At 54.0% G+C, this 7,723-nt stretch overlaps 1 long non-coding RNA gene across 1 annotated transcript; it reads right to left on the reverse strand.

Annotated features, from left to right (window-relative positions):
* Nucleotides 1-2,517: 2,517 nt before the first annotated feature.
* LOC115302638 lies at nucleotides 2,518-4,685 on the reverse strand. Its single transcript, XR_003913567.1, has 2 exons — nucleotides 4,071-4,685; nucleotides 2,518-2,707 (listed from the first exon to the last, which is right to left on the reverse strand). It is a non-coding gene; the product is annotated as an uncharacterized LOC115302638 (long non-coding RNA).
* Between the last annotated feature and the right edge of the window lie 3,038 nt (nucleotides 4,686-7,723).

Below are 7,723 nucleotides of genomic sequence, written 5' to 3' on the forward strand. Positions count from 1 at the left end.
GTATTTTTACTTAGTGTCAGGATTGTTTCTCACATCCGTCATCTCTTTTGGGTGTGTTCAACGTCATTTCTCTTATGTGTTCTATTTACTAATCCTGCCACTTGGCAGTAGACTACTTGGGCCTGTTCCTCCTCTGTTCTGTACCCTTTGGCCAGGAGTTTAATCTGGGTGGATGACAGGAAGTGCGGGCTCAAGGCGCATCCCCCCAGAGAAGCCAGACCTGATTGCAGCTGGCATCCTTAAGGAACTACCCATCTGGGCTCCCTTAATGTTCATTTCTCAGCTTCCCATTTACAGGACCTCAGAGTGAAAGGACACAGGTCTGAACCAGACTGACTCCATGACAGGCTTCACGGTTCCCCTCTGACCTTGGAGGCCTAGGTGTCGGTTTCTCAGAATCATTAGACAATAAAAGGGCACAGATAGCTCCTAAGGGCAGGCCTAGAGATAGAAGCTATAGATAATCACTTACTGTTTACGGCTAGTTACACCCTACGTGAGGGTCCTGGGTCCACTCTGTGATAGGTTAACACTCTAAATGTTGTGATTGGGTCCCGCCAAAAGTAAGGAACACTCTGGACAATGTGCATGGTTAAAGTGGCTGCCAATGACGTTAGGCGATACTGATTGGGTCACTGTACCTGTGTCACCATTTCCTGTGACTCCCCCTTCCCAAACCCCATAAGAACCCTGCTCAGCCCTTGTTCGGGGCTCTCAGCACGGATCCACTGCGCTGGTGAAGTCTGTGAGCCCGAGCCCGTAGTAATAATAATAAAGCCCTTTGCTTTTACATGCGTGACTTGGTCTCCCTCGTGGTCTCTGGTTTTGGGGGCGATATTGTGATCTGGGCATAACAAAAGGGATATTTGGTTTAAACCCAAACCTCCGTGAGGACCAGAGCCTTGTTACAAATCTTAGGGAAGGTGTTTTACTTAAAAAAAAAATATAATGTTTATTTTTGAGAGATAGCGAGCAGGGGAAGGGCAGAGAGAGGGAGACACAGGATCCGAAGCAGCTCCAGGCTCTGAGCTGTCAGCCCAGAGCCTGACACGGGGCTTGAATTCACAAACCATGAGACCATGACCTGAGCCGAAGTCAGACACTCAGCTGACTGAGCCCCCCAGTTGCCCCGGAAAGATTTTTTTACTTTTGTCCTTAAAACAATACTGGATAGGAAGGGGCGCCTGGAGGGTCAGTTGGTTGAGCAGAAGTTTGATTTCAGCCCAGGTCATGATCTTGCAATTCATGAGTTCAAGGCCCACACCGGGCTCTGCTGACAGCTCAGAGCCTGGAACCTGCTTTGGATTCTGTGTCTTCCTTTCTCTCTCTGCCTTGTCCCCACTCTTGCACTATCTCTCTCTCTCTCTCTCAAAAATAAAAACATTTAAAGAAATTTTTTTAAATTACTGGGTGGGACAATTTTTCTCATCTGCTTTTGTGGATGGTTGGAAAACGTTCAAAATCATTCACTGAGGATATGGCCCTTCTAGGAAGTGTGGCTCCTGTTGGAGTCCTGCTTCTAACTGGGAACCTTACAGAGGCTCAGAGTCCTGCCCTCTGTCTCCATGACGCCCCAAACCCTTGAGGACCGAGACCATGACTTCCTCAGGGTGGCTGCCTACCACTCCTGCTTTGGTTTTCAGCAGCTCCTCTGTTTGGGGCATTTCCTTTTTTCCAACATTGCAGCTCTGCAAGAAGGCATTTTGTAACAGTTCACTCAGAATTTCTAGTCTCGAAGGTTCTTCCCGGTGTCATCGCCTGCTGGAGGGGCAGAAGGGGAGAAGTCCTGGGCTTGGGACTGAACGCCTTCTACCTGGCTCTCACGCTCGCTGGCGGAGGCCGTGCAGGTGTGTCTGCCGCATTTCCGGTAGCTCTCAGCGGGGGCTGTCGTGGGCTTCCCACCCCGGGAGGTTTGCACAGTTGATCTCTGCAGAGGCTGGCGGCAGCGGCTTGGTCCCCAGGGACGCTGCTCCTCCTCTGTCTGGAGGCACTAAGATCCCGGTTCCTCCCAACTGGGAAGAGACCTGGAGGTCGGAGAGAGTCTCTGTGGGCTGCCGGGGACTGGGAACTGGGGGCTGGGGACCAGGAGACCGGGGACCAGGGCCAGGGCGCACTGGGAATGTGGCGTGAACTGTGCTCTATGGCTCCTGCCATAAATGTCGGGGCCGTGGCTCCCTCTGGAGACGGACAGTGGATTCACTGGTTTGCCCACCACTGGGCAGCTGAGTCCAAACGTGGGACCTGGGATTAGAAAGGTCCGAGGTGCAACCCTCCAAAGGCACCCGCTCCGACTCAGACCTCCTCTGTGATAAGGTAATAATTTTATTTATGTATTTCCGAGTCCCTTTGCCTTGTCTCTCAAGCGTCTGGGTCTTGGGCAGGAATAATGGAAGGGTCACTGATGGGGCCCCTTCACGCCCTCCACTGACCCCCGCAACGGGCCCGCCGCCCACAGACTTTCGGACACAGACAACCTCCAGGGGCGATTATAAATGCATCAGCGTAGTGAGGAAGTCATATATTAGGAAAACGTAGGGTCTAATTTAGGAAGGCAAGCATTTATTCAACTGTTCAGCAAATGGGGTCCATGTTGCTGGATTGCGTCACAGCTTCAGAAAACCCAGGGGGATGCGAAGTCCCGCAGCACACATCGGCACGCCGGAGGGCCCTCAGCGTATTTCATCAGCAATGCATTAAACACAGGAACCTAATAAAAAGGATAGCACAGTTGAATATGTTGGGTTTTTAAAAATTTTTTTTAATGTTTTATTTATTTTTGATACAGAAGAGACAGAGCATGAGAAGGGGAGGGACAGAGAGAGAAGGAGACACAGAATCTGAAGCAGGCTCCAGGCTCTGAGCTAGCGGTCAGCACAGAGCCTGACGCGGGGCTCGAACCCACGAACGTGAGATCTGACCTGAGCCGAAGTCGGAGGCTTAACCGACTCAGCCACCCAGGCGCCCCGAATATGTTGTTATTTTAAATACATGAATCCTATAAGAAATGTGGCCCTTTATCTCAAAGGCCGGAAGAGGAGTGGACACGGGAGGGGCAGCTTGTCAGGGGCCAGGAGACGGGGCAGCTGTCACAGCCACTTGGCACGAGGTCCCTTGGCGTCTGGGGGTGTGAGGGGAGCTCACGTGTGGTCCGTGTATTCACACACACCTCGGTCCAGCCGGGACCCTTTTCTGTGTTTACCTCGCAAATGAAATCACACAAAATGCAAAATCCACACTCTGCTGACACGGCTCCCACCTTCCTCAGCTGCACCGGGCAAAGGTCTCCTGGGCAGTGATGGAGGGAGCCAGGCACGCGGGAGGGGCTGGTGTGGGCACCGGGGTGGGGGGTCGGCAGCGCAGCGGCAGGGGCTTAGGTCACAAGGAGGGAGACGACAAGCACATGATCTCACAGAGCGTAACGGGAGCCCCTCCGTCCATATGTGGAAAACTGAGCCCCGCAGGGTGGTCGCCGGAGTGGGGGTGGACCTTCGGGAGGTGAGAAGGGGAACAGGAGACCCCAGAAAGCTCCCTCGCCCCTTCTGCCAGGTGAGGACACAGGGAAATAGCAGTTGTCTGTGACCCAGAACACAGAATCTCACTGAGTCTGCCAGTGCCTCGACCTTGGACTTCCCCGCCTGAGAACAGAGCAATGACAGTCCACTGACGCCCCCCAGTCCACGGTAATCCGCTCCATCAGCCCAAGTGGACAGGGTGGCGGGGCAGTGAGTGACAGTCTGTGCAAGGGGGGGCTGTGGCGGTCCCCAGGGCTGCTGTAACAGAGCCTGGCGGCCTGGGGCTTGGGCAGGAACCTGCCGTGTCTCCGGTCCAGAGGCTGGAAGTCCCAGATTACGCTGTGGGCCGATGGTTCCCTCCCCGGCGACAGGTCGAGAATCTGGTCCAGGCCCCTCTTCCTTAGCTTCTGATGATGTGCAAGCATCTTTGACTCATAGAAACACCTGCCTGACCTCTGACCTCAGCTTCGGTGGCATCTCCCTGTGTGTCACCTTTCAGAAGGACACTGGTTATATTGGATGAGGGGCTGTCTGTACTCTGGCGGGACCTCCACTTACCTGATAACACCGGAATCAACCCTGTTTCCAAACGAGGTCACACTCTGAAGTACAGAGGGCTGGGAATTCCACAAATGAATAAGATTCCACTCCTAAAGGGAGGACACCTTTAAGTAAGTGACACTCGAGCAAAATGCCTAACCAAAATAAGGGAGTGAGCCATGCAGATGTCTGAGGGAACAGCATTCCAGGGGGAGGGAACAGCAAACATGAAGTTCTGGGGAGAAATGCAGGTCCGTGGGTCGGCGTGCCAACGGAGCAGTAAGAGGGTCATTACTTTGTCCCAAGGCAGCAGGGAGAGGAGGGGGAGAGATGAAATGAGAAGCAGAAGGAAATCCATCCACTATGAGTCATAAAATTAACAGAATTAAAGGAGAAAAAACTATAAATTTATCAGAGAACAACAAAATCCCAGTGGACTCTCCCAATACAAGCTCTAAGGTGTAAATAAACTGAAGTGTCCTTTTATGAGAAAGGACACCAGTTCCAGGACAGAAGTAGATACATCGTATTAATGGTGCATCATTGTAAAGGCATTTCTGTTAGTCAGAACTCTGGTTCAACATCGATCATTGGAGTCCAGCTAAAGCGATAAAATAAAGGAAATGATCAATGTACTCATCACTGTGTGTTCCCCACCCCCTCTACCCCCCGAATGAGGCATTTTCAAATATTAGGATGGAGTCAGCTGCCTTCTACGCCCTGTTCTCGAAGGCTGGGGGTCCACCGGCTTTGCTGTCGTTGTGGCTACAGAGCTGGCTCCCCTGGTCTCAGCAGCACCATACTCCCTGCTGTCCGCTCTGGGCTCCCCGCTGCCGCTGCCCCGCTGCTCCTGGTGATGCTCCTGGAGCTGGCAGCGTGCAAACCTGGAAAAGAGGGAGTTTGCAGGCAGCCCTGGAACAATGAGGAATGAGTGTCAGCGGGCGCATGTGCCCCTCGCTACCACGCACCAGGGGGCGATGCTGAGGTAGGACACACAGCGTCCCCTGGGTGCACCGTCCCCAGGGCACAGGTTCCCCCAGGGCGCACCATCTCCCCCACCCCCAGCGCACCGTCCGCCAGGGCACAGGGATGCCAGGGTGCACTGTCCCCTAGAGCACTTGTACAGCAGGGGTAAGTCAGGGACACGCTCTGGCATGGGGACTCCCCACTTCCCTGTTTTTCCCTTCCAGAGTCCCCATTCCTGATCTCCGAGGTCGCTTCCAAAAATAAAACTTTTGCCCACAAGACTATGTCCCATGTCATAGATTCTGCTTTAGGAGAGGACCCGAATTAAGAGAGGTGACCCTAAAGGGCAGATCTTCCGGGTAGGACGCTCAGGGAGACCACATGCCCTTGGGCCCCAAGGGGAGGACCCTGTCTATGTTGGTGAGCCTTGGCCTGTGACACAGTGACAGCGACTCACCAGGGGCTGATTAGGGTGTGGTGCGGGGGGTGCAGGGAAGGGGAAGCGGTGCTCTATGTGGTAGGGGTGAGATTAGTGGACTTTCCTTAATGGCTTTCCTCAAAAAATACGAATGACAGGCCCAAGTTAGCCAACTACCAATCCAGGGTACCCTAGGAAATTCAGACACCTCCTGACAACATCGGGGCCCCTCAGCATCTGCAGGCACACGGCATTTCAGGATGAAAACTAGGCCCAGGATTCCCCCAACTCATGATGTGGTTACTTCTCTCTTCGGTCATGTATTTAATCCCCTGTTCAACCAACACTGGTGTTTTATGGTAATCAAGATAGCAAATCATCATATTGTCAATGTCTTACCTGACCATACTTTAATTTTTTTTTAAATGTTTATTTTTGAGAGAGCAGGGCAGGGGCAGAGAGAGAGGGAGAGGGAGACACAGAATCTGAAGCAGGCTCCAGGCTCTGAGCTGTCAGCACAGAGCCTGACACGGGGCTCGAACCCCCGAACCGTGAGATCATGAGCTGAGCTGAAGTCAGATGCTTGACCGACTGAGCCGCCCAGGTGCCCCTACTTGACTATACTTTGTAGTCTCTTGCTCCTTGCTCAAAATTTTAAGCTTCTTCTTTTATTTCTTTAAACATGTATAACATGATTATCTCCTCTGTCTCACAACGCCAATGTCTGCAGTTTTCCAGACATGGTTTTGTTGTTTGTGTTTCCAATGGCTGTCACTCACAGTGGGTTTTTCCTTGTGTGTTTTTTGACTTTTCAGCATCGAGTTGTCTCTATTTCCTCAAAAGCTATCTGCGGGACGCTATTGAAGCCTGCCTTGAACTTCCACCCCCACAGTGAATATTTACAGTTATCCTTTTTCAAGATGCATTTTTACTTTTGTTCCTTTGCAGTCAGAGAATGTCTCATAAGCTTTCCCTGCTTAGAAATGGAGTTGTCTGTTGGGTCCCATCAATAATTAATATCCGAGGTCAAGGATGCTCTGCGCACAGTTAATAGAAAAGCGTGTTCTGTGACCACAAACATCAGTGTGAAAGATGTATCCCGTTGTCAAATGTCATCTCTGAGACTGTGTTGCTGGGTAGTAAATTCGAGCTCTGTCAGAACTGGGGCCCTGTCCTCCTGCAGGGCTGCACCAGATGACTGAGGTCAGCGGCGCCCCCACATACACAAAGCGGAGGTGTCTCCCCTTTCAGGCCAGGCCTGCAGGCCCCCCAAGTCCTAAGGCATCTGTGCGGGGCACAAGGTGCGTGGAGCTTACTCAGGTGACACCCCGAGACTGCCCAGACCCCCGGTCCCACACCCAGCCTTTCCCCTCTGAAATCACGGAATGGCAAGAGGGCTGTGCAGGTGTAGGGCAGAAGCCTGAGAGACTGGCAGCAGCGGGGTCAGACCTGGAGGGCCCTCTGTAACTAGGGTGACCCCAGAGCCCTGTTGCCAAGGACCCCGAGGGTTGATGCTTGCTGTCAGATGGATGGGTGCACACTTTCACTTTTACAAGTGACCAGTTTTGACTCTCAGGTCAGGAGGGCATGATAGAAAGCCAGGGAAGGTTTGAGTGAGGGAGTAAAAGGTGAGTTACATTTTCCAAAGTTCATTCGGGGAGATGCTCAACCACAAAGGCTTCTGGAGGGTGCCAGAGTAAAGGCAGGGGCGCAGAAAGGGGGCCCAGGAGTCACTCGGGACCTTCAGTCCGAAGCTCCTTGTCAAGTTTCCCCTTCGCTGGGGTCCTCCTGGTCTGGGGAGGGGCCCCCGCTGCGGAGCGGGGCCAGGCCTGACCTAGACCAGGCCCGCCTGGCTTCGGGCCACGGGGCTGGTTCTGAAATGGTGGAGAAATCCCTGCATTTCCCGGGTAGACAAGGAGGGGATCAGGTTACCATCTAGTCCCGCGGACAGAAGGGCTCTTCTTGGAAACGGGGAGCAGAGGCCAGAGACTGTCGGAGGGGCCCCCAGCAGGTCGTCCAGTGGGTTAAGGGGGAGAGGCCGAGCAGGGCCTGGCTGCCCCGGGGCCCACCGTGAGCGAGGCCGGGGGAGAAAGGGGAGGCTGGGGACGTGGAGCTGGTGGGTAGGGCGGTGCCAGAACGCCCCGGGCCGGAGGCGGGGCCGACACGGGGGTGGGAGCCGGGCGGAGAGGCGAGCCGGGGCCCCGTCCGGGGGCTCCCGTCTCGGGCGGGGGAACACTTCTCCGCCCGGCGGCAGTGGGCCTCCGAGCGCGCTGAGACGCCCACCCCG

Source organism: Suricata suricatta, chromosome 9, assembly GCF_006229205.1.
Source record: "Suricata suricatta isolate VVHF042 chromosome 9, meerkat_22Aug2017_6uvM2_HiC, whole genome shotgun sequence".
Taxonomy (NCBI): domain Eukaryota; kingdom Metazoa; phylum Chordata; class Mammalia; order Carnivora; family Herpestidae; genus Suricata; species Suricata suricatta.